The following is a 27,396-nucleotide window of genomic DNA, read 5'->3' on the forward strand; positions in this document are numbered from 1 at the left end:
TCACTTGTTTACTTGTTTATGTAGTGTCCGTCAGGCATTTGTATAGACAATTACTCCTTTTCCCTCTGTAATAACTATTTTGTGGAGAGGTATACTTAATTAGCTGAATATCCCATTCTTTATCACACTTTATTTATGTAAGTATGGACTCATGGTTTGTTTTTTGCATGAGTTTTGATGTATTATTGTCATTGTTAATTTTTGATGCTTAAATTGTCCCAGACTTAACCAGTATAAGTTCTTGAAGGCTGGCTTTTCTGAGTCATTCTTTGAGCATTTCTTTGATTTTGGCACCATAAAATGTTCCAGGACTTATCTTTCTCTGCCTCAGTTCTGGATCAGCCATTTCTCTAAGAAGCCATAGTTCTTTTTGTTGGAAAATGGTAAGTAGGTGATAACATTTGGATACTAAGTATAGTCATTAGTGAAAATATATATTCATACACAAAAATATACACACTTACATCTATATCTGCCTGTATTAATGAAAATCATGGGTTTACAATGATGAGTCTAACTCCAGTCCAACTCCACAGTCATGATTTGTTTTGGTTTCTTCCCTTCCTACACTTGTAACTTCTTTCTCCAATAGTGAAAAACTTGATTTCTGTTCTCTTTAGTACATATACTTATTTGATAAATCCTTCTGTATACAAACAACAAATCCTCCTCTCTACTGCCATGTCCTCCCTGAGTCTATGTCTTCATTACCCAACTCAGGCTCTGCTGCTCATGTTAGCCTGATCTACACTGATAGCCTCTTGCCATTTACAGTCTCTGATACTTTATGCCAGTTCACATCTACAGAAGGATACCCTTTTTATACTGCTTGGTATCTGACCCCCTGAACTGGGTCACCCTTGCATGTGGATGATCTCTTCACCCTGTTTGTACTCTTGACACCCTATGTCCGGATGTTCCCCTCTGCCTGACCACCACATGGATACCCTTTTCACCCTATTGGGGCTCTCACCCTCTCACATCATGTACCCCTTTATAGGGATGCCCTTTCCAACTTGTTTGGCACTGACACCCCATACTCAGCTGCCCCCAGTATGAATATCTCTTTCCTTGGTTTGGGCTCTGTAAACTTCCCTGTAGGCACCGGCAGCCTTTCTTTTCTCTCTGGTGTGGATGATTATTTTTTCCTGCCCTTCATAATAGCTTTAGAGACTAAATTATTCTTTTATTTTTAAAAAGACTTTATTTCTTTGTTAGAGAGAGAGAGAGAGAGAGCATGTGCACAAGCTGGGGAAGCTGCAAGTAGAGGGAGAAGCAGGCTCCTTGCTGAGCAAGAAGCTGGATGTGGAACTTGATCTAGGACTCCAGGATCATGACCTGAGCCAAAGGCAGAAGCTTAACTGACTGAGCCACCCAGGTGACCTTAGAGATTGAATTGTTCAGGAAGAGAAGGGAAAGAGAAGGAAGGAAAAGAAGAGAGTGGAAGAGGAAGTGAAAGAAGAGAGTAACATATTTTTCCTCTTTTTATCTGTGATGATGATGATGGTAAAAAATCTCAGTAACCACCTGTTTCCTTGTGTTGAAAGAAAATTGTGTTATGGGCAATTAAGAATTCTAGCTAACATGAAGATTATGACCAAAGTACTGTGTGGCAGTTCTCCTGGCCTCCATTTCTTCCTGCATTTTGGAGGAGAGATGATGATATTTTGGTGGGTTGGTCACCATGTTGCCTTTTTTTAAATGAGCTTCTTCTTTCATGTATTTTGTTATGGATATGTAGTAGGCCTCCAGATTGACTGTGAGAGAGAAAGTCTTTATATATTTTTTGCTCTGTTTAGCTGAAAGTATCATAATTGTCAGTGAAGTGCATTCTCAAGAATTTTTGTAAGATGATGATAATGCAAAAAAAGTTATAAAAGCACTGAGATAAGAACTGTCATTCACTGAGAAAGTTTAGTTTGCAGAATTTGGTAGAGATGAGGATGTTAGCAAGTAGATTTTTCTTGTTATGTGAATTCCTGCTATGATTTTTAAAAATTACTTATTTGTGTGTGTGTATGTGTGTGTGTGAGAGAGAGGGAGAACAGAAGGAGAGGGAGAAGCAAGCTCCCTGCTGTGGGACTTGATCCCGGGACCCTGAGATCATGACCTGAGCTGAAGGCAGACACGTAACCAACTGAGCCACCCAGGTACCCCCGCCCCCACTATGATTTTTAAGATGTCATTAAAAACATTATATCAGGAAACTGACTAACTATATTTTAAAATATGGTAAATCTACATAGGTCTTGTAAAAATCCTTATTGTGCCAAACGAACCAGGACAATAAGTAATTCATACTGGGGATTTCCCAGACTTTAAATTATTGCCAGGAATCCTTAATTCCTGGAAATAAATCTTTGCAAAGAAATTTCCAGGTAGCTCTTTAGTAAGTGTTTGATATCACTGAACAGTACTCTTCTTATTTGTAAAGAGCTGGAAACAAATAGTTTGGGAACATTGCAGAAATAATTCACTGGAGTTATATTCTGTATTTTAAAAGACCATTCGGCTTCTCATGCCAAATTCAAGAAAAAATAACAGCTGGCAGTATTACCAGCTGCTGTTCTGCTTTTCTAGGTCTGTGAAGGCAAACTCAATGGAATGATGATCGGAATTTTGGTTTTACTATCTAAGAAGGGAGCCAAACAGGCCTAGATTTAAACAGCATACTTAATGTTCAGGATAACATTTATTTATTTATTTTTAACCTTCTTAACCTTTTCTTATAATTAGCAGCACCTCTAATAACGCATGATCTTTTTGCAGTATTTCTTTTGGTATCTTGGCTTTTTTTTTTTTTTTAAAGGATTTTATTTATTTATTTGAGAGAGAGAGAGAGAGAGCGAGAGCGCGCATGCCCCACCAGCAGGGGTAGTGGCAGGGAGAGGGAGAAGGAGGAGGAGGCTTCTGGCAGAGCAGGGAGCCCGCAGGATCATGACCTGAACCAAAGGCAGACATTTAACTGACTGAACCTCCCAGGCACCCCTTGGCTTTTATTTTTAAGGAATTCTTGGGTTTACACTTCACAGTTTGTGACATTCATTAACAGAACAAGGGAACAAGAATATCTATTCTACCTATTCCTGTTCTCTTCAATCCTTCCAAAACTCTTGAATCTTGAATTGACAGATACTATTTTCTCAGCAATATAATCCGTATTATTTCTGTGATAGAAAGGAGTTGAGGAAAGGAATCATCCATGTCTGATGTGACCTTTCTCTGAAGTCTTGCTTGCTTGCTCTTTACATTGAATAGGGGTTTATAGGACTATTCAAGTGCATATATACATACTTATGTATGTGTATGTATGTATAATCAAGGAAAACTTGAACTACCAGGAGTTAAGAAAGTTCTTAAGATGAGAAATCAAGGTGGCAGGGATCTGGGGACAGGGTCATATAGCATGTAATAGAAGCTGCTGAATCTCTTTGGGCTTAATCTCATGTTTGGGGGGAAGATGGGGACAAAATCTTAGAAAAGGGGCATGTGGAAAAAATTTTATTACCTTGACTATTTTATGAACTTCTTGAGAGAATACACCCAAACCAGAAATCTGTCTTCAACTTGCCTTTCTTACTTCCTCTCTGTCATGCTTCCTGTACTTCTTTAAAGAGCTAGAATACTGTGTGATACAATTGGGCACCTTATCCAAGGTGACAGTGACATTGATTATAACTGCCAGGAAGTTTCTAATAGTAGTCACTCAAAATGAATGCTTACATTTTTCTTTTCACTTGTTATTGGCTTTGGGCATTATCTAGACTCTTACTGTTACATTTTTTAAAAATATGTATTTATTTTAAATTAGTGAGAAGTGCATATAGAAAACTTCATGACCCTTCGTTGACTGTGGGCCAATATCTGAATTGAGAACATTAATCTAGACTTATAAGTTTATACAGATTCAGAAGTCCAAGGTTCTCCTGTTTCCTCTTTAGCTAACATTTCTAGGTTCCCTCTCTCTTTTCTTTGTGATTGCCTTCCATCATAGTTCAGCTGTTTTCCTTCAGCAACTCAGCTGTGTCAGCTTTCACTGGTAAACCCTGTAGCTAGAAACTAGAAAATACTGTGACAAAAGAGGAATAGTAATGTTAGGAAACATAAAGAATAGAAGGTTAAGAGAAACAGACATGGTTTGACCATGGTTTTCTCAAGGCAGTTTATGTGGCTGATTCAGCTAAAATACCTCTGAGGCTAAATATCTGTATTAGAAAAGTATATGGGAACTTTACCCTGGATAAATGGTCACAGGCTAGAAAATAAGGGTGACACTTAAAGTCCAGGGATTCAAGGGGCTCTACTTTTGGTTTTCAGAGCTTATTACCTTGGATGGGCTTGTGCTTTTAATCTGTCTTAGAAACATTATTTCCAAACATCCATAAATGTGAATCTTAATTCTTTATATTCCACATTTATATACCACACATCTTGCTAATATTTCAAGAGTTTCCTGTTCTTTTTGCAAATAAAGTGCTCATTTTGGCTGTTTTCCAACTATGACAGTTGGTGGACATGCTTCAGTAGAGAAAAGGAAATTTTCCTTGCTTATCTACTCTTTTCCGTCTGCCCAAGATAATGTGTCTGTCAATTGTGACCTGATTTTGAAATAATTTATTAAGTAGAGGGGTGCATGATGTTATTTAAAATTTTGGTATGACATTGACTTTAAGTCTTTTATAATAAGCTCTTTACTGAATTCTCTGGAGAGGTTTATTGCTCCTGGGATTTTAGAAATTTCTTAACTCCTTCAGTGAATTTGGACTCTGTTCAGTGTCAAGTATCAGTAATGTTTACTCAGGAAATTAAACCAGCTTGTCTATTCAGAAGATGAAGCATGCTGGGTTTTTTTTTTTTTTCTTTGCCATGAAAACATTATTTTGGAAATATATTAATTTTATAGATAAAGAGAAGGTCCTTATTAGTAGATTGCTTAAGAAAAGTGATAAATAAATGAATATCAAATAGTTATATTTGGTAAGTTTGCTTTCATTAAATATGTTGACATCTTTTCATTATATTTTGTTAAAATTCAATATATATGCAATAGATGGTAGTTTAAGGTTTTATTTTATTTTTTTTAAAATTTTATTTATTTATTTTTTATTTGACAGACAGAGATCATAAGTAGGCAGAAAGAGAGGCAGGGAGAGAGAGAGAGGAAGAAGCAGGCTCCCCGCTGAGCAGAGAGCCTGATGCGGGGCTTGATCCCAGGACTCTGGGATCATGACCTGAGCCGAAGGCAGAGGCTTTAACCCACTGAGCCACCCAGGTACCCCTAGTTTAAGGTTTTAAATTTGTAATCTTTTCAGTTGAAGTTGGGAGAGAAATATAAAAGAATTATATTTCCTTTAAAAAGCATGTTCTTTGGTTTTAAAAATTATTACTCCCAAATATATATCCTAAATCTATATCTCTATTTCAGTCCTCTCTCCTATACTGCAGTCTTGTCTTTCCCAGTGGTTTATTGAACATCATCCCTTTAATGGAGTTATGAAACTTGAAATGTTCATTATTTTTACCCATAGGTCTCCTCTACCACATGTATGACTCCTTTGTGTTAATGGAGCTACAGTGCACCTTCATTTGTTCTAGAAACCCTAGAGCCATCTTTGATTCTTTCCCTTCTCACTTACATCCATTTGGTATGACTACTTCCAGTATTAGTCCTTCTCACCCATTCATTCTTCTGCCATTAGAGGAATTATTCTAAAACTTTTTATTCTCTGACTTACAAATCAGTGGCTCTCTAATGGACTTGATTCCGAATACACTGTAATATCATTTAAAGCCCTTTATGATTTGGCTCCTCCCTACCTGCCTCATTTCCCATCAGTCCCCTGCAGCAGCATCTTTCAACCATACCTGATTCCTATACTTAGAATTGTCAGTAGGCATCATGTGCTTTCTGCTTTTGCTCTCCTTGGAATACATGTCTTTCCTGTGTGTGCTCAGTGAAGCCCTTTTTATATTCCTAGACTCAACTCCAGCATAATCCTCTCTTCTGGGAAGCCTTACCTGATCTCTATCTTTGAATCCCCGCATTTGTAGACACCTCTATTTTTAGCACTTAGAATACTGGATTGTAATTATTTGCATGTTTGGCTTCCCTCTAGACCCTGGTGTCCTTCAGGCCTGAAGTTGTGGCTTAGTTGTCTTTTAAAGTGCTAAACGATTGTTACTATTTTATGCCTAGGACATATAGGCATTCCAAAAACTATTTGTTGAATGACAAAATGAGTGAATAACTGTAGAACATTACATGCTATATCTTTTTGGACTATATCTTTGGGAGCAATTATTGACTGAGAGAGAGGTTTGATTAGTAACCTTGGTGCTGAGAAAAATTTAATCATTTGTTAGAGCAACTATTGCTAGGCACTCTTCCTGTTGCCATAGTTTATGGGACATTGAGTTAGTTCACAGGACGTTGAGATATAGAGAAATTTAGTAACGGGGACAAGTAAGTTACTTGACTAAGTAAGCAGCGTAGTTGGAATTGGAATTCAAAATTCCCTGACTTAAGAGCCAATGTTCTTTTCTCAGTTCTGGAAAATTATCAGAGCTAGAGTTTGGGGGAGGCACTTTAAAATGAAGCAAGCAGTTTTTAGGGTAAAGTCCCATTTGAAACCATAACTTTTTTTTTTGCTATAGATTCCAGAAATATCTAGGAGATACTACAGGAGAGGCAATGTTAAGTTCATGCTCTTAGTAACTTTGAACCTAAATGAAAGAATGAGTGAAGAGATAATGAAGTGGAGGGAGCTAACAAAAATTAATCAAAACAAGGAGAAAGAGTTAGTAATAAAAATCAGATTACAGTAAAGGGAATGCTAATATTCATTGAATATCTACAGTATGCTGGTCTTGTAGATTTATCATCTCCTCATCAATTGTCACAGCAAACTTATGAGATCAGTATTATTTTCCCCATTTGCATGTGGTTGAAGTCCCATGGATACTTTAGATTTAAAAGAGGTTAAATATCTTGCTCAAGATAATGTAGACAGGACTCATGGAGCTTAGGTTCAAACCCAGTTCTATATGATTCCATCTCGTGGGGAATGGAGATAAATTTCCTTTGTACCATCAGATATCTCAGTGCAGCTGAACTATGAATCAGTCATTATAATGAATAACAGGTGTTATACAGAGGAAAAATCAGTTTAGCCAGGTGGATCCTTTGTGCTGGCTGAATTGATAATTGGTTATTTCTATACATTTGGAAGGAGTATAAGATAGTTATGATGTCTTTTCTTGGGAATTCTTCCTATTGCCTTAACATTGAGAGAAAGTATCAATCAAATATGATAAACTTTAATAATCTATAAGGCACAAACATTGACCAATTAGATGGATTCTTGCTATAAACATCTGGGGAGGCTGCACTGTAGCCCAGTATCAGTCTAGTGGGCTAGATCAGACAAGTGGACTAGAATTGTTTAGAGGCTCCATTATCTGTAAAGCTGAGAAGCAAAAAAAATTTTTTTTAATCATGTGTTGTGTGGTAGAATTATTCTAGTACCAGATTAATTTGTTATATATGCTAAACGAATTAGCATTTATAGTGAGAGTGACATTTAAGGAAAAAGAAAGATGTAGAATAATGAAAGTCTCATTTGCGTGATATACCTACTACCTTGCCTAAGACTCCAGAAAAGCTTTACTAGTTTGATATTTGGTTTCTCATTTATCCATCTGCTTGTTCATTTTGCTCATTTATTCACTCCGTATTCTTTGATTTTAAGACTGTTATTTCTGTCAATTCTGAGAAAGGATTTTTCTTTTTAAGCTATAGAATATGGATAATCTGACTGTAATCAGTTTAGGTATGAATTACTTATTTACATATCTGACTTCTGTACTAAGCTCTAAGCTATTTAAGGGTAGGGACAATTTTTTTTTTTTTTTTTAAATCTCTCTGCCCTCCAGTGCCTAACAGAGTACTTCATTATATATTTTGGTGACTGAATTAAAGAACTCAGAATGCAGTCAGCCTAAATGTATGTTTTTTGCAGCTCAAGCCTGCAGGTTATGAGTTTCATATATTCCTTCAGTGACCACGTAATGAGCTCTTAAAACCTGTAAATCGCTGTTTTAGAGATAGGCAGTAGACCCTAAGATGACTACAGAGAGGAGAGATTAAATGCTGGGACCCCATTAGACAGGAGAAGATCTTTTAAAGGCTGCTCTGTTGTGTAGTGTCATATCATACCATTACCCTGATTTGTAGGGAACAATAGATGATTGAGATTGGTCCGGTTTGTTTGGGCTCAGACTCTGTAGAGATCCAAGTCCAGAAAACAAAGGATTAAAGTCTCTGCATTTTCTGTGGTGAGAAGCAAGCCAGGGAGTTTGGGAACCAGATGGAGGTAACAATGTCTTATGTCTCTTAGGTGGATGTCAGGAGGGAATTGAGGATCTGAGGACCAACGTTATCATAGCATTTCTGGGAAAAAAGGCAACGTCTCAATGGTGAAGGCAGACAAAGGGCCTGGAAACGCAGTAGGTCAGATACCAGCAGGGAGAGGGAATAGGAAAATAAATCCTTTAATTAATAAAAATCCAGGCTTTGTTAATTTTTGGTGTTTTATCCTGATCACATGGCATCACCTGCATTACATCTGCTGAGCAGCTCTCTAGTATTGTAGTCACTATGGGGACTTAGTAGGGTTTTTCCTAAAATTGGGCAATGAAGAGCTCAACATGGAAGCCTAAAAGTTAAGGTCTAGTTGAGAAGAAAGTTGAGAAGAACCTTCAGAATAGTTTGATCAAGGAGAGATTCCTTGTCACTTGCCTTCTGTATTCCTGCCCAGGTTTCTCTCTCTCTCTCTCTCTTTTTTTTTTTTTTTGTTTCTCTTTTTCTTTTTCTTTTTTTTTTTTTTTTTTTTAAAGATTTTATTTATTTATTTGACAGAGAGAAATCACAAGTAGATGGAGAGGCAGGCAGAGAGAGAGAGAGGGAAGCAGGCTCCCTGCCGAGCAGAGAGCCCGATGCGGGACTCGATCCCAGGACCCCGAGATCATGACCTGAGCCGAAGGCAGCGGCTTAACCCACTGAGCCACCCAGGCGCCCTGTTTCTCTTTTTCTTAAACAGGAAACTGAAAAAGCCCAGAAACCTTTCCTTGACCTTACTGTATTATGCTTGTTTATCTCAGGCTTTTTCTCTTCATCAGATTATTTGAGAAAAAGTAGAACCAAATACTCCTTTAACTTCTGTGTTCTTAGATTATTGAAACATACTTCTTAAACTTCGTCGTTATGTTCTTGATAACCAATCATATGGTACCCCCATCCTCATCTTTCTGTGTTTCTCAGCAACATTTGATATTTTTGACTGTCTTTTCTTTTTTAAAACCTGTTCTTCCTTGACCTTTGTGATTTAATACCAATTCACTGTAGTGGAACAGGGTCGTGCCTTACCCAATGCCATTTTAATTCAGCTGTTGACCAGCCTACCATAAGTATGTGTGTGATGCCCAGCCAGGACCAGAAAGAACTGTCTGAACAAACTGAGCCTGATGTGAATTGCTTAGAATTGCTTAGCCAACTGGTAGAGTCCAGAGCAATTATAAATGGTTATTGTTCGAAACCACTGAGTTTTAGGATGGTTTGTAATGCATCATTATTGTGGCAATAAACAACTGATAGAGCACAGGGAAAAGACCTGAAGGGAGTTATCAAAAAAATAATGCAAGAAAATTTCCTGTACTGTAGGATACATGTCTCTAGACTTTAAAAGCTTCCCAAGTATCCAGCATAATGAATGAGAAAAGACCACAAAGCTGCATAAATCTGAAATTTAAGAACATCATGGATTAAAATAAAATTCTCAAAGTTTTGTAGAGGTTATATAGAACAAAAGAAAAGAAAACACAAAAACAAGTCCTATAGAGATGAATGAAAATCAGAATGACATCAAACTTTTAATAGCAGCACTAGATTATAGAAGACACTGTTGCATTGCTTTCAAAATTAGGAGGAAAATCACTTTCAGCTTGTTTTGCTATTTAGACAAACTGTTGATTAGAATAAAGAAATTCTAAGACTCAGAAGGATTCAAGTGTATCTTATGTGTCCTTTCATAAAAAGCTTCTGAAAGATGAACTTGTATAAAACAAAGGAAGAAATCAATAAAGAGAAAGTCATAGATGTAAAAAAACAAAGGATTTGGTGCAGGAGGGCAGAAAATAGGGTTCCTTGAAACTAACTCTTCACTAGGCTTAGAGAGTACCCAGTCCAGATTGCAGAAAGAGAATAGAAGACTATGGGAAGGATTTGGGAGAATGAAGTGTTTGGTATTTTGAACATTGGAAAAAACTGACTGTTGACAAATGTGTTAGACTTGGAAAAAAACAGTGATAGGTAAATGGAAAACAAAGCAAATGAAACAAATGGTAATTATTAACTTCAGAAAGATATTTTTAAAGCATGGAAACAATCACATTGTATTAGCTGGCTCAGGAATAAATATTTATGTAGTCATAATGGTATAAATACTGAATACTGATTTAAACATACTGAGAGAGAACAGTGTGTGTAGAGGGGAATGGGGAGGAAGGCCGATGGTGTAAGAGAGCAAAATTCTCAATTTCTGTAATAGGAATTAAAATTACAATATTGGAAATTGAGCAATCAGAAAATATCCATATAAGCTTCATATTTAGACCAGAACAAACTACTAAAGAGTCCTCTGAGGTATAGGACTAGAGCAAATGCCATATTTTTCCTGTTAAGGGCTGGAAAGTAAATATTACAGGTTTTATGGGCCATACGGTTTTTTGCTGTTGTGGGGTGAAAACAGTCATTGACAATTCATGAATGACTGGACATGGCCATGTTCCAATAGAACTTTACAAAAACAGATGGCGGGTGCTCTCTGGGTTCTGTCCTAGTTTGTGGAGACATGGCTAAATGTGCCAAGAAGTTGGAATCATCAGTAAATACAGGACTTGTTATGGTGCTTCTGTCAGGAAAATGGTGAAGAAAATTGAAATAAGCCAGCATGCTGAATATTGGTCCTTGTGTGGCGAAACTAAGATGAAAAGATGAGCTGTGGGGATCTGACATTGTGGTTCCTGCATGAAAATGGTAGCTGGTATGCCTGGGCCCACAACACCACATCTGCTTACACAGTAAAGTCTGCCATCAGGAAACTGAAGGAATTGAAAGACCAATAAAAGCTCCACCCTTTGAAACACTGCTAGCCTATAACTGGGTTAATTTATGTAACTACAACAGCAACAAAAACACCTGATGGTGGAATGGATTTGGGCTGTGGGACATAGTTTGCTCATGTTATGACTAGAGGGCAAAGGTGGTGGGATGGAGATAATTTTCTTTTCCTATTTCAAGGTCACTTTTAGACTTCCCTGCCTCCCCCCTCCATTAACTATAGAATAAATAGAGTAATTTTCCATATTGCCTCTCACATCAGTGTCCAGTTTTATTATTTGTAAAGAGTTTGTATTTTAGATTATCTGAACTACTTACTGTCTCCAAATGTTGACCCAGATATCTTGCTTCTGTGCCTTATGCTCTTTCCTCTGGAATTGTTTTCCTTACTTTACCTCTTTGCTTTCGAAAATTGTATATATATCTTTCTGAGTTCCACCTGAAATAACTGCTTCTCTAAGAAACTGTTATAGTTTCTTTCTACCCTACTATAAACCCTTGTTCAGGTAGCTGACCAGAGATGTTTTAATCCTTCTTTTGGGAGAGATTGAATTTTGGGGTCAGACAGTTCTGAATTTGAATTTATTATCTACTGTATACTTACTATATGACCTTGAAAAAATGTATTTAACCTGTCTGACCCTTTGCTTTTCTTATTTATAAATACTTCATATGGTTCTTTATAGAGTTAAAGTTGTTTAATACTATTTTCTTCTCTTCACTTCTAACACTTTTGATCAACCTCACATTATAGTCATTTGTGTACTTATCCCGCAACCCTTAGCAATCTACACTCAGATTGGGTCTTCATTTTAAATATCCTGAAGCGGTGCTCAGTAAGCATTGATTTGATTGAACTGAAATAAAGAAGGAAATGTCTTAGTGTTGATTTGTAGCCAAAGAATTCTGGCTTTATGATAAAATTAGAGAAATTTTATATTCTACTGTTTGCCTGTTCCCTAATCTTTTTTACATGGCTTGTTTTTATTAGTTCAATTCTGTTTTCTCCCACATTGCAAAGGAGGTGCAGTGTTAGAGGGGAATAGAGTGACTTGATTTTTCCTTTGATGGGAACTAAGCCATATGTTTGTATTGAGTCAGCTACTCCAGACTCTGAATTCTCAATCAGATGGTCAGCAGTGTTTAATTGAATTCCCAATATGTGCAAAGCTACACTGGGTGCTGTCACTCTAGGGAGACGTAACCATCTGGAAGAACTTGTTTTTAAGAACCCAGAATATGAGAAATATGTCTTTTTGTATCTAAATTAAAATGATACTAAATTTGGCAAAGTAAATAGCTGGCATAAATGCTGTCTTTTGCCTCGCATTCTCCTCTTTTATCTTTCTTTTAATCTCCAAGAAGAGACATCCTCCTTTTTTGCTATGGCTAGGATGGTGTACTTTTCCCTTGATTTCTTTCCTCCCTAATTATTGGTAATTTGTGTAGTACAGGATTCTGATGTTTAAAATCCTCAAGTTCTTTTAGTTTTTGGATCCTTTTCTAACTTTAAATGTGTATATATGATAAGCAGAATCCTAAAATGCCCTCCTAAGATTTCTTGCCGTAATCCCTATGACTATGCATATGCTGGATGTTACTTCCTTGATTATGTTATGTTACATATCAAAAGGAATTTTGAGATATAATTAAGGTTACTAGTCAATTGACTTCAGGACAGAGAGATTATCTAGATAGATCTAATATAATCACATGAGCCCTTTAAAAGCAGAATGTTTTTCAACTGGTAGCAGGAAGGGAAGCCAGAGCTTGAAAACATGGAAAAGGATCTGTTACATTGTTGGTGGCTTGAAGACAGAGGAGAATATACACAAGGGTGAGAGAGCAGCCTATAGGAGTTGAGAACAGCCTATAGGAACAGGAAGGAAATGGCATCTTAGTCTTAAAGCTGCTTGGAGCAGAATTCTGCCAATAGCCTGAATTAGCATGTAAGTGTATCCTCCATCAGAGCCTCCAGATGAGAGCTCAGCCTGGTCAATGCTTGGATTTTGTCATTGTGAGACCCCATGCAGAGAACCCAGCTAAGACCAGTTGAGCTTCTAACCTACACAACAGAGATGTTTGTGGCTTATTTGTTACATAGCAATGGAAAACTAAAAAAGTCCAGGTCTTCCTGGTTAAGAAATGAGTTCCATTTCCTGCCTGACTAGTGGTTGGCTTATTTCTTTCTTCTTTTCATTGTTAAATTTATAAATTAAATTATCTAAATTCACTGCCTTAGTCTATATGCAAGTTTATTCTTTTCTTAATTCCCATGCATCTGTTTCTCAAAGGTCCAAAAATGACTTTCTGATGAACTAGTGACTTCTTCCTTACCAAACCCAAGGGCTTCTTCATTTTTATTGTCTTTGGTGTATTGTACTTTATTTTCTTTTTTGAAATTAATATTTTTTTTTAAAAAGATTTTACTTATTTACTTGAGAGAGAGACAGTGAGAGAGAGCATGAACGAGGAGAAGGTCAGAGAGAGAAACAGACTCCCCATGGAGCTGGGAGTCCGATGCGGGACTCGATCCCGGGACTCCAGGAACATGACCTGAGCCGAAGGCAGTCGTCCAACCAACTGAGCCACCCAGGCGTCCCGAAATTAATACTTTTTGTAATACTATGTGATTCTGGTTTTTACCCTCCTTTCTTCCACCTCTTTTGTTGTCTTCACAAATCTTGCTGACTAGTATCGGAATTGAATTTAGGAACTTCTGCAAAGAACCAGCAAAGGCAATTAAAGAAACAAGAATTTTAAGAAAAAAGTCGGTGAAGTCCAAATTAATTTTCCTGATGTCTTTGTTAACGTAAGGCTCTTCCTAAGGAGCCAGATGTGTTCCTTGGCTATTTACCTGTAGACATTGTATAGGTGTTATATCTGTTACCTATTACCATAGTAATGTTTCCTAACAAAGTATGCCCAGATTCCTGTTTGTATGTTATATTAAAAACATAATCATTTATTATCATTCATGGATCTGCTAATTTAGGCTGGGCTTATCAGTCAGCAGAGTGGTTTAGGCTTGGTGGCTAGGTGGTTCTGCATCTCACTGCAGTTTGTTAAAATATGGGTTGGCTATACTGATAAGACTTCATGTGTTTCTGGGGTGCCAGGGTGGCTCAGTGGGTTAAAGACTCTGCCTTCAGCTCAGGTCATGGGTCCTGGGATTGAGCCCCACATTGGGCTCTCTGCTCAGCAGGGAGCCTGCTTCCCCCCTCTCTCTCTGCCTGCCTCTCTCCCTGCTTGTCATCTCTGTCAAATAAATATAAAATCTTAAAAAAAAAAAAAAAAAGACTTCTTGTGTTTCTGTCCTCCTTGGTGGAATGATCCTAGCCATAGCATACTCCTGTCATGCCCATGATAGTGGTGCCAGAGAGCCAGCGGAAACATGTCAGAGCTTTTTAAGGCCTGGCTTTGGGGCTGGCGTACACTGTCACCTCTCCCTCTTTCTGTTAGAGAAAGTCACATGGCCAAACCACAAACCAGGGGTAGGAGAAGATATGCTACTGTGGACTAAATTGTCCCCTTATCCCAGCAAATTGCTATGTTGAAGTCCTAATCCCCAGTGTAATGGTATTTGGAGATGGGGTCTTTGGGAGATAGTTAAATTTAGATGAGATCTTAAAGGTTTGCTCTCATAATGGGTTTAATGCCCTTATAAGAAGAGGCACCAGAGGGCTGGCTAGCTGGCATAAGCTCTCTTGCACTCCCCCCTCATCCCTTCTGACCCTGCCATGTGAGGACACAGCAAGAAGGTGGCCATTTGCAAGCCAGAAAGAGAGCTCTTACTAGGACCTGGTACTTTGATTTTAGACTTACAGCCTCCAGAACAGAGAAAATAAATATCTATTATTTAAGCCACCCAGTCTATGGTATTTTGTTATGGTAGCCCAACTTCACCAATATATACTCCATTCCATTAGGGGCAGGAACTGCAAAGTTACATATTTGATAAAGGTCACTGATGTAGGGAAGGATGGGGAACTGTGTCAAAAAATGCCACCTGTCAAAGGCATTGAGTAGAATTTCACATTCTCTTCTTTTACCCACTCAGAGTAATTATCTCTACTCTTTATAATCTTTTAAAAAAATTCTGCCTACTCTATAATAATCATGATAGGTTAGGTTATCATGCCATAACAAGCAACCCACAACTATCTTAGTAACTTAACATAGAGTTTATTTTCCTCTTTTGCAAATTACTGTGGTTCTGGGTTCTTCATGATACTTCTCTCCAGGTGTTGGTTTAACATTCTGCAGTGTATTGTATATGACACCTCCTTGTTAACAGGCAATTACCATGGTAGGCTTGGAGGGCTAGACAGCAGTTATTAAGTGCTTTGGCCCTGAAGTTACATGTTATTATTTCTATGTACCCAGAAATAGAGGAGACCCATGTATTGGTGAACATCAGTTATGATTTATACTCTCACCCCTTCCAGACCTCAGTTTCCTCCTTCAGTGGCAAAGGTGAGTTAGATGACTTTCTTCTCAAATATTCTACAGTAACAGAATGCCAACAGTCTTTGCCTTGCTGCTGTGGTGCTCTAGATCAAGTGCCCACCATCTCCCCATAGTCACCCTATTTTATGACAAATATCTGTGAGGCATCATTAGCCTTAAATTAGTTCTCTATGATCATCTACTATTTCACCTTCAGTCCAAATTGTTGCCTCACTCTTCCATAAGACATGACCTTTGCTTTAATCTCATACTGTTTTTATCCTTGTCTATTCTGCTGTTAGCCACACTGGCCATTTCCCCCCCTCACATATGTCAAACTTTTTCCTTCCTCGGGGCCTTTGCATTTGCTATTTGCTTTGGCATGTTCTTTCTCATTCTGGGTCTGTCTCATTACTCTCTTCTCAGGTTGAAGAATGTTATCACCTCAGAATGGCTTTACTGCTTTATTTAGATTAACCCCATCCCCCCACCCCCCATTACCACAGCATATCATGTTCATGTCACTTAGTGCTATCAGAAATAATTTTGTATATTTATTTATATTTATTTTCTGTTTTTCCAAATTAGAATTTAAGCCCTCTGAAGGTAGGGACTTTGCCTGTCTTTATTGCTGTATCCCTAGTGCTTAAAACAGTTATTTGGCACATAATAATCCCTCAATTAAATTTGCTGCTGAATTAATACTGGCTTCTCAGCACTTGGTCTCATGACTCCCTTTATCTGGCCTGAAAGCCGTGTGTCTTGTTTTGAGTTGACTACCCATTTCTCCATATCACAAGTGATGTTCATTTCATTCCTACATGTTGTTTATACACAAATGAAATAAACTGTGGTCCCTATAGTAGTGGGAACAACATCACATTGTATCTAGTTCTCTCCATGTGTGTCTTGGGTATCTTATAGGGACATGTACCCAGTGTCACAGGAACCCTGGAGAGGCAGCATCTGAGAGCCAATGATGAGTGGGAAGGGGGCCTACAGGGACTTACCAAGACTTTATTAAGTCTTATCTTGAAGGAAGACAAATCAGCCAGGCTGATAGAAAAAGATGGAAATTCTGAACTGAGCCATAGGAATAGATTTGTAGAAATGATATTCCCAGGGCTAAGAATTTCCTTATTAAGATGGTTGTGGTTGAAGTCATAGGTACCATTCTCTTGATTCTGGAGCATAGAGATGAAGTGAAGTCTGATGCTTCTGAGAGGGGGAGCACCCTGCTCCTCCCAGACTGGGGATTCAGGGATCAGTGAAGAGAAAACCAGCTTGGGAGGAATGGGTGAAAGTTCAAGAAAAGTACTACCACAGAAGGGGCATTCTTAGGTTGAAAGTTAAGAACTATGGACAGTTAATTGTATGACTGCTGCACAACAGAGGAGGGGTGGAATGAATGTTAGTGTGGCATTCTTCCATTTCCTCTGGAAGGACGATTTCTTGTTCTCTAGTATATATTCTCCAGGTTCAAGTTCATGATGGACACTCAATAAGTAGATATTGAATGAATAAATCGAATATTTTATGTATCTTTGTCTTTGTACCACCTTCTTTCTTTTTCTCTTATTTACTGTTCTAAAAATGTTGCTTTTATTTTTTGCCCCCATCCTAAAAAAATTATTCTCCTTCTACCATTCCCATCAAACTCCTGTCCCATCCTTTTTTTTTTTCCCCCATTGTTAGACTTCTACCATTTTCTTTTTCTTCGTGGTCAGATGTCAGGAGAGTAGTTTGCTCTAGCTATCTCAGTTGCCTCATTATTCACTGATACCTCAACTTCTTGGAAACAGAATTTTTCTTTATCACTCTGACACTCTCTCAAATGTCACGAGTACCTTTCTTTTGTTCTCACATCCAGTGGCCTCATTTTCAGTCCTAATTTTCCATGATTTCTTTGCTACAACTAGTACTGTTGATAGTGCATGCCTCTGGAAACACTTTCCCTTATCTTGATGATCCTTCTGCCTCTCTGATTGCTCTCTTTTATCTTGGCTTGATTTACTGATCATTTTTCTTCTTTTCTTTCCTCTTTCCTCTTTTTTTCCCCTCTCTTTCCTCTTTTCTTCTTTCCTCTGCCTTCCCTGCTTCTCTAAATGTGGATAGAATCCAAGGTTCTGCATACAATATCCTTTCTTATCTTTTCCAGCTCTCAGTGTCAGCTCTCATCTTTATGCTGTAAATTGTAAATTGTAAGACTTCACCTCTCTGTTCTCTTTCCAGTCTTCCGTTTCTAACTGCCAGCTGAACCTTTTCGCTTGAATATTCTACACAAAGCCAATATGTTAAAAACTTCCATATCCTCTGCCCTCCCCACCTTCTTCTGCTCTATTCTCTGATGATGGTCATCTAGATTAAAAATTTAGAGTCTTTGACTTCTTTTCTTCATTCATCATATTTTCAATCAATTTTCCCTACTGAGACAACTCAGGGAAACCGTCAGCTCTTTGAGATAAAGGACTGTGACTTCTTTTTATTTCCTGTTTCCAGCTCCTGGCATGAGTGTCTGGTAGATACAAAGTAGGTGCTCAAAAGATGTTGGTTAAATGGACTACTGATTGCCCTATTGATTTTTCTGTGTAATATCCCTGTGGTTATTATAGTTTTACTTTATATTCCCACTGCTTTTGAGGTTTTTTTTTTTTTAAGATTTTATTTATTTATTCGAGAGAGTGGGAGAGAGAAAGCATAAAGAGGGAGGAGGGGAGAGAAGTAGAAGCAGGCTCCTTGCTGAGCAGGGGAGCCTTGACAAGGGTCTCTATCCCAGGACCCTGAGATCATGACCTGAGCCCAAGGCAGATGCTTTACTGACTGAGCCACCCAGGCGCCACTTCTCTTGTTTTAGTTTTGAGTCCTTGTTATCTTTGATCTGGACTCCTGTAATGATCCTGTGATTGCTTTCATTGTCTCTTTTTTTTGTGATCTACTGTATGTATTGCTTTTAGATACACTTTCTAAAGCACAGACTCTGTTACGTCACTGTACTGCTTAAAAACTTAGTGAGTCCTTATTAACAACGAAATAAAGTAAAAATTCCTAAGTTTGATTTTCAAGGTCTTCTGTGATTTGGCCCTAAATACTTGTTTGATCTTCATATCCCTTTCTTTCTTTATTTTCTCAGCAAATTATTATTTTCCTGCCTCTGTTATTCATTTCTTTAACAAATATTTTCTGAATGTTAACCATGTACTAGATGCTCTGGTAGGTACTGGAAAGACAATTGAAAAAGTGAGAGTCTCAGCCCTTTTAGAACTTGAAGTCTAGTTGGGGAGAGAGACATCAAGTAAGTAATTACACATAAAAATATTTCATTGCAGTTATGAGGGCAAATGCTACTACTGTTTTTTTTTTTAAATGAATCCAACCATAATGTTATATATTCTGTGCTAATTTTCAAAACCTAACTCAAATAAATGCCCTTTCCTTGGGGATGCCTTTCCTTACGTCAGCTGGAAGTCATTCTCCAACTTCTGGTTCCACTTATCTGTACCTTTTCATGACTTGCCTCACTTTTTGCTCTGGATTATGTGTGAATATTCTTTCTCTTACAAATTATTTGAATAATGTGGAATGTGAAAGACTTTTAAGTCACTCTTGACTATCTCAGTATATTTTTTGCAGTAAGTTGGATGAATTAAATAAATTGTATTGTGGATCGGGGTGCCTGGGTGGCTCAATGGGTTAAGCCGCTGCCTTTGGCTCGGGTCATGACCTCAGGGTCCTGGGATCGAGTCCCGCATCGGGCTCTCTGCTCAGCAGGGAGCCTGCTTCCCTTCCTCTCTCTCTGCCTTCCTCTCTCTCTGCCTGCCTCTCCATCTGCTTGTGATTTCTCTCTGTCAAATAAATAAATAAAATGTTTAAAAAAGAAATTGTATTGTGGATCAGTTTCAAGTTTTTTTTTAAGAATCACTTTTTTTATTTTAAGGAATTATTAAACTTACTTGGGGCAAATCTAGTAGTTAGAAAATTTAGATTAAGCTTGCTAGTAATTATAGCTTTTGGGTAATTAGAGAATTTAAACGAATTATTATTTTTTAATTTTTATTTCTTAAAAAGATTTTTATTTATTTATTTATTTGACAGACAGAGATCACAAGTAGACAGAGAGGGAGGCAGAGAGAGAAGGAAGGGAAGCAGGCTCCCTGCTGAGCAGAGAGCCTGATATGGGGCTCCATCCCAGGACCTGGGATCATGACCTGAGCTGAAGGCAGAGACTTTAACTCACTGAGCCACCCAGGTGCCCCTTAAATGAATTATTTTTTAAAAATTTACTACATTATGTCATTTACTCTCCAAATCAAATTGATCTGAAAATCTCTTTTAATGTAGATTGCCGGAGTGTTGGGAGGACAGAAGACTACTATTTAAATATCAAATACAAAAAGAAAATATGAGTAGAGTAGTCCTGAGACAAAGTTCTTGAGTTCATTTGGCCAAATTTGTCTGCTAGTTTTTTCCCTCTGTATTCTGATAACCCAAATCTAATTTTAGTTTCTATATGGTATCCTGCTCATTTTATCATATGGAAGCAGGGAGAGTTCATTCATTTATTTAGTGATATTAATAATAATTGTACTAATAATCCAGTATGCTATAAATTGTTATATTTGTAACGTTTATGCAATTCTGACTACATATACTGTGTCTTCACTTTTCATTTGATTCTTGTAATAGAAGCTATCAGACAGTGGGAAGCATTGTTATGACTATGCCAAAGGACATTAGTTTCTATATGGAACTGACTCCTATAAGGCTGGAACCTACAACTTTGATCTCATTAGCATTATGTGATTACTGTTCATCTAAACTAATTATGTAGATGGGCCAAATATAGTTCACATCTTCATTCTTTTATAGAACTCCAAATTATTTAAGTGTTAAGTCTCAGATAATTAAAGGATAATTATATATATATGTATATATATATGCATAAAATATATATACACATGGGGCACCTGGGTGACTCAGTGGGTTAAGCCTCTGCCATCAGCTCAGGTCATGATCTAGGGGGTCCTGGGATCGAGCCCCACATTGGGCTCTCTGCTCAGCAGGGAGACTGCTCCCCCCCGCCGTCTGCCTCTCTGCCTACTTGTGATCTCTGTTTATCAAATAAATAAGTGAAATCTTTAAAAAAAATATATACACATATGTATATTCATATGTGTATTTATATATGTACATGTATAAATATATACATAGTTAAAGAGTTTATTTATTTATTTATTTGAGAGAATGAGAATGGGAACATGAGCATGGGGAGGGAGGCAAAGGGAGAGGGAGAAGCAGGCTCCCTGCTCAGAACTCAATCCCAGGACCCTGAGAACATGACCTGAGCTAAAGGCAATGGCTTAACCGACTGAGCCACCCAGATGCCCCCCCAAAATATTATTCTTAAAGGCCTGTTTTATTTCAGCTTCATTTAAGTAGTTTGGATATTGTGTAAACAAGTTGAAGTTGGCACTAAAGCAGTCATTAATTTATTGCTGACCCCTGCATACCTGCATTTCAGCTGTCCTGGTATTTAATATCACCAAAGGGCAAAGGAGGTCTAATGGGAATTTTTTCTTGCTGTTTTATGTAGGTCATGGCTCTTTTGCTGTATGTACTGTATTCTGTGCCTTAAGGATGGTAAGCTGGTTTACAGGATATTTAAACAACTTTTTAAAAAGATTTTATTTCTTTATTTGAGAGAGAGAGAACAGGGGAAGGAGCGAGGGGGAAGAGAGGATCTCAGGCAGCCTCTGCACTGAGTGTGGAGCCCAACACTGGGCTTTTGTCAACACTTGCTATTGTAAGCCTTTTGAATTTTACTTATTTTGGTGGGTGTGTTGTGGTATTTCACTGTGTTTTAGTTTGCATTTCCCTGCTGAATAATGGTGTTGAGCACTTTTTCATGTGCTTATTGGCCATTTGGATACCATCTTTCATAAAGTACCTGTTATTTCTGATTCAGTTATTTATTGTTACTTAAGCCAAAAACAATTTATTATTTTCTACAATTATATGGGTTGACCTGGAAGTTCCTCTCCTGGTTTTGTCTGGGCTCTCTCATGCAGTTGCTTACAACTGGAGGGGAAGTCTCTTGGGCTGGAAATCCCAATGTGGCCTTACTCACTTGTCTGTCTGTTGTTGTTGGCTGTGGCAAGGGCACCTTGGTTTTTTTTTCCCTATGACTTCTCTTACTCTAGTAAGTAGTAGAGTTTCCTTACATGGCTGGGTTGTCTTCCAAGAGGGTAAAAATGGATGCTGCAAGATCTTTTAAGATCTCGCCTTAGAAGTTAAATAATATTGCTTCCACCACATTATTTTGATCAGTGTGACTAACCCAGATTCAAGGGATTGGTAAATGGACTCCAACTCTTGTTTGGAAGAGCAGCTATGCCATATTAAAGGGGCATAGATACCAGAATAGGAATAATTTGTAGCTATATTTAACCACTTTCCTACAAATTTTTTGGATTATTTTTTATTGGATTATATTATTGATTTTTAGGAGCACTTTATATCTACCCCTCTGTAGTTTGGCTTTCTTTTTTCTTTTCTATTTTTTTTCTTTTCCTTTTAATAACACAGGGCTTGAACTCATGACCCTGAGGTCAAGACCTGAGCTGAGATCCAGAGTTGGATGCTCAACTGACTGAACCACCCAGGTGTTCCAGTTTTCTGTTTCTAAATGGGTCTCTTGATGTATAGGAGTTTTAAATTTTAATAAAATCCTATCTACCACTATTTTCTTTCATGGTAGTATTTTAGTGTCTAGTTGTGCTAGAGCTTTAGTAATTCATTTAAAATAATAGTGCTTCTAGTACAAGGAAAAGAATATTATTATCAGTAAAGCCATTTACTCTCTTTCTTTCACTTATTTATTCATTTAACAAAGCATTGTAGGCTATTCATCAGGAAGTTAAGTACTTTTGAAATGTGTATTTAAAGGAAAGTTGAGAATTTCTTAGTTTCATGACCATTGATGAAAGTTAGTATGTTGGAGCAGGTTTTTTAGTTGATTATCTCTTTCTGAGAGGTCTACTTGGTTTAAACAGCAGCTCTCAAAACAAATTTTAATCTGAGATATTTTCAAATTCCTTTGAACAGTCATAGAATTAGACTAATAAACAAAATCCTATGCCTGTGGGAGCCAGGCATTAGCTATTCTCCTTTAAATTTTAATATTTAATTCTTTAAAAATAAACTTTCCTGTTCCGATTCTGTGCCAGTTATCTCACGAAAATTAACTCCTTCAGAGAGTTCCTCCCTTTCCTATTCTCCTACAGCATATTCTTTGTAACTACTTGTATTACTACCTTATTCTATTCTGTTTTGTTTGCTGTTAGGGTTATTTCTACTTTTTTTTTACCCTATGATATTGTTATTCATTTAATACTTAGCAAAACTGTATGAATGCTTAACATGTGCACTGGGTATTGGCATCACATTGGTCAATAGGATAGATGTGATTCCTACCTGTGGAGGATGTAGAGTCTACTGAGAGATTAATGTAGGTAAATATGTAGCATAGCAAGTACTGTTAACAGGAAAAGTAAAGAATGTTATAGGAATGCTTCGGAGGAGCCCCTACCCTATAGTGGGTATTAAAAGGAATAGTTTTTAGAGGAAGTGACATTTCAGCTAAGACCACTCACTAGTTGACAACAAGCTAAATGGACTGGATCATAAAGGACTATGTAAATTATATAAAAGGAACTTGATTTTATTCTAGGAATAACGAGAAACCACTGAAAGAGAGTGACATCATCATTATTGTTTTGCTTACTACTGTTGTATAAGATACTATGTAAAACTAAGAAGATAAAAATGACTATTTTATGTTGCTCCTGTTTTTTATAGGTCAGTAATTTGTTATTGGGTAATAGTCTGTTTGCTGGGCATTCCTCATTTAAGGCTCTGTCACTCGCAGATGTCAGCTGGGGCTAAAAGCCGTAAAGATTCAAGTGGGATGGGTATCTGATCTGACTCACTCACATAGCTGGTAGTTGATACTGGCTGTTGGTGGGCCATCAGCTTTGTCTCTAATCAGAGTCCCTACCTGTGGCCTCTCCAGCATGGTGTTTTTGCAGGTAGTCAGACTTTTTACATGGTGACAGGCTTTGCTCACAGCAAGTGCCTCAAGAGAATCCAGCAAAAGCTTTGTGGGCTTTTCTGACCAAGACTTGGAGGTTGTAATTATTTCATTTCTACTGCATTTTATTTTTAAAATCTTGTCACTAAAACTGGGATGGATTGAAGGTGGGAGTAGACAAGGACCACACCTCTTGACGGGAGAGGTGGTTAAAAAAAGAAGACTTCAGAAGATGCAGACATCTTTTAAAACCACCAGTTTTTCCTCTGGTCACAAATTATTTATAATTCTCTCAAATGCAAAATTCATTTCCTCTCAAGTCCTCTTACACATTATTATTATTTTTTTTAAGATTTTTATTTATTTGTCGGAGAGAGAGTGCACAAGCATGGGGAGTAGCAGGTGGAGGGAGAAGTAGACTCCCCGCTGAGCAAGGAGTCCAATGCAGGATTCCATCCCAGGACCTTGGGATCATGACCTGAATTGAGAGCAGCTGCTTAACATACTGAGCCACCCAGTTCCACCTTAAAGACTCTTCCACTGAAAGACTTGTTTGTTCTGGCATGAGCTCAGCTTCCCGTTATCTGGTCAACTCTATGTGCACATGAGGCTCCTAATGTGCAGTTCCTCAGATATGGTTTCCCTTGATATGAAAACTTGTGAACCAAAAAGATGTTTTCTGCTCCCCACATAGCCACTGTACAGTAGTGATTCAGGGATAGGATAACCACAATAGACATCCCATTCTAAAATGGGAGAAATGAGAACTACATAGCAGTCATGAGACAATTACAGTTTTGAAATCCCCTGGGCATATTTTGCCAGTTTCTTGATTAAGTTCCAGTACTGCTCATTAGAAATTGTTTTCCATTGCCCTTGGTTTTGCCATTTGGGTTCTTGATTCTTTCTTCTGAATCATTCTTTCTTTTCCTTAAGAAATGATGTATGTCTGCATTTGGGTAGCTTTCTTGGCCTGCTTCTTACCTCTACAAGTTTGGGTGTCCAAAGACTTCTTTTCTTATTGTACTTATTCCATTTATTTAAGTTGGGAATACTTTTGTTAATACAGTTACCTTGAACATTTTTTGCTCTTTTGGTGGATTTTATTGGGGTTTACTCCATTTAAAAAGTCCATTATAAAAGTCATAACCATAAAGGTCTTCAAGCCAGGCCCATCTTTATCTTGAGTTACCTGTGAGGCTGCTGAGGGACCTGTCCATTGCTACATGTTTTAGATTTTTGTTACATCACTACTTATACTAAAGTTTTGTTCTGGTTGGTGTTGCTGTATACCCCAAACTTAATTGTTTAAAGTAACTTTTTGTTTTGCTCACAATTTTGCGGTCAGGTAGTTGCAGTCAGATGTTGGCTGTGGTCATCTGTATGGTTGTGGTCATCTGAAGGCTTAGCTGGATTAGTTGACAAAGATGATTTATTCAAATGGCTGGGTGGATGCTGAGCTAAATAGTGCTTATATATGTTCTCTCCAGTGTTGCAATGTCAGAGCACCTAGATTTCTTACCTGGCCCCAGAATGAGTGTCTCAAGAGACTCAGACAGAAGCTGTATGACTTTTTCTGACCTAGCCTCAGAAACCATACAGTATCGCTTCTGCTGCATTCTCATGGTTACAAGCAACTTACTAAGACTGACCTAGATTCAAGGGAAGGGTACAGAGATCCTACCTCTCAGTGGGAGGAATTTCAACGAACATGCAGGCGGGTTTTAAAACACATTAACTCCACAGTTACCATAATCATAGCATACATTTATTGAGTGATTATAATGTATCAGGTATTTTGATAAGTACTTTACATGAATTCCCTTATTTACTTTTTACCACAAATTTTTGATTTTTTCTTTTACTATTTTATAGATAAAGAAATAGAATTTGAAGAGGTTAAATATCTTGCCCAGGGCCACACAGCTAATAAACGATAGGATCTAGAATCATACTAAGTTCTCTGTGACCCAAGAGTCCATAGGCTTAATGATTGCTAAATTGGGAACTTACTATAAGTAGAACAGAGTTGTGTGTTAGTTAGCTCATTTCTGGAAGCAGGGAGACTAGTGAGGAAGCTATTGCTACCATCAAGTCGTTCTTTTATCTGTTTTTACACAAGGTAAGCAGCAGAATGAGTGGAAAAAAGTAGGAGAGGGAAGGGTATGCATTATTAAATATTGGAAGGAAAAATATATTTTTATTTTTTTCTAAAGATTTTATTTATTTATTCAACACACAGAGAGAGATTACAAGTAGGCAGAGAGGCAGGCACAGAGAGGGGAGAGCAGGCTCCCTGCTGAGCAGAGAGCCCAATGCGGGACTTGATCTCAGGACCCTGAGATCATGACCTGAGCTGAAGGCGGAGGCTTAACCCACTCACTGAGCCACCCAGGTGCCCTGGAAAAATATATTTTTAGTCAGATAAAATTTTTGTGGGTATAATGATTTTTAATAACTATCTGTCATTGGTTAAAATTACTGACCGTCTTTACCCCTCTTAATTTCTCATCTACCATAATGTCTTAGTTTGTTCATTTAGGGAATCCCACAGATCCCTAGGTCTGCTGTATAGCTAGTATATGATTTTGGCAATTTAAAGGAATAAAAATTGTTTGGTTTTCTTCTCTTTTCTACCAAAGGGAGATTTTCAGCAATTTATTAGACTTGAGAAAAAAAAATTGAGGTATAGGGTCCCCTGAGAGTTCCTGTCTGGAGTTGAGAAATTATGGCTTGTGGTCCAAATCTAGCCTATAGCTTGCCTTTTGTAAATAAAGTTTTACCGGAACACAGCCATACTCTTTCATTTACACATTCTCTAAGACTCTTTTCATTCCATGATTTCTTACTCTAGCTGAGACTATGTGGTCCCATGAAGCCTAAAATAGTTACTATCTGGCACTTTATAGAAAAAGTTTGTAGACCCCTGTTCTATATAACACAGAACCTATTTAGGTCATTTTGTTGAATATGTGAGATGCTTAGTGCAGGTCAGGGCACAGGTGGGAGACAGAATGGCCACACATGTTGTTGTATAAATTAGTAGCAGAGATCAGCGATTAAATAAATTATTGGTGGATGTCACAGATCTCAAAAAGTAGAGGTTTAGAGGCTTCTGGAAAGGATTCCAAGAAATATGGTAGAACCATCATTTTAGACTGAGGCTAGTTACTCCACTTCCTTTGTGCTGTTGGCTGAATTTTTGTGAGTTTGGTTTACTAGGTTATTACTTTTAACTAGAAATAGCAAGTAAAAGGCCTATATGTGACTTTTGCCCCTCACTAAGGCGAAGGTAGCTGTCCATATTTAATCTTTATTTACTCTATTTTAAATCTTTTATTTTAGAAAGCCTTAGAAATATTTTTGTTTTGGTTTGTTTCAGGCCTCCCATGCTGGGCTTTAACATTCTTACATTTAGTACTTCATTGTATCTAGGAGATATATTCCTTTACATTATTGTGCATTTATTCTCAGACCTATTTAGGACATTGTTGTTTAAGCCATGGGGCTGACCTAGATGTTTGCAACTAGGGCATTCAGGGAGAGATATCTTGAGGCACAGTGGGAGTGTGCAGATCAAGTTAGGCTTTACACACTCATCTCTGGTTCTGCCCTCAAGCTTTACTTAGAGTAAATGTATATTCTTTCCAATTATTTTTCTTTTATTTCCTGAAATTTGGAATTG

At 37.6% G+C, this 27,396-nt stretch overlaps 1 protein-coding gene and 1 pseudogene across 17 annotated transcripts in view; both read left to right on the forward strand.

Moving 5' to 3' along the window:
* Window positions 1–27,396, forward strand: part of ANKS1B (ankyrin repeat and sterile alpha motif domain containing 1B) — a 1,111,154-nt gene that overhangs the window by 13,313 nt on the left and 1,070,445 nt on the right. The gene's annotated exons all lie outside the window — the stretch shown is intronic.
* On the forward strand, window positions 10,916–11,181 carry LOC116592389 (annotated as a pseudogene).

The sequence above is a fragment of the Mustela erminea genome, chromosome 6, assembly GCF_009829155.1.
Source record: "Mustela erminea isolate mMusErm1 chromosome 6, mMusErm1.Pri, whole genome shotgun sequence".
Lineage (NCBI taxonomy): Eukaryota > Metazoa > Chordata > Mammalia > Carnivora > Mustelidae > Mustela > Mustela erminea.